Genomic DNA, 644 nt, shown 5'->3' on the forward strand with positions numbered 1-644 from the left:
CCGGAATAAGACCAGTTTGGCATCAAGTCATTACTTGTGATGAGAAATATATACTCTTTGACAACAGCACGAGAACAGGACAGAGATTAGATGTAGGAGTCACCTAAACACTACCCACACCCACCATTGCACCCTGAAATGTTAGTGGTCAATGTACGGAAGCCTGCGAAGGGAGTTATTCATTATTCATTTCTGCAACAAGGAAAAACGGTAACAGCAACATCGTATTGCCAGGAAATTGATTTTATGCATGAAAATTTGAAAAAGAAGCAACCCAGACTAGTGAATAGAGATGACCTAATTTTGCTCCATGACAATGCACGTCCTCACACTCCTCAAGCTACGGTCCTAAACATTGCAAAGCCTGAATTATGAGATTTTGCAGCATCGTCCCTATTCCCCTGATATCTCTCCTACTGATCATCACTTATTTAAGCATTTTAAGCTATTCATAAGCAAAATATCATTCGAAAATAGAGAAGAGGTAATGGAAGCATTCGGGAAGTTTATCACAGCAAAACATGATTTTGTTTTTAAGGATGGAATATCTGACAGAGAAACGTTGGGTAAACGTCATAAATGAACAATGATCATACTTTGATTAAATAAATCAGTTCTCTAACACTTCTGAAACATTTTATTGT

Source organism: Octopus bimaculoides, chromosome 5 (assembly GCF_001194135.2).
Source record: "Octopus bimaculoides isolate UCB-OBI-ISO-001 chromosome 5, ASM119413v2, whole genome shotgun sequence".
Classification (NCBI taxonomy): Eukaryota; Metazoa; Mollusca; class Cephalopoda; order Octopoda; family Octopodidae; genus Octopus; species Octopus bimaculoides.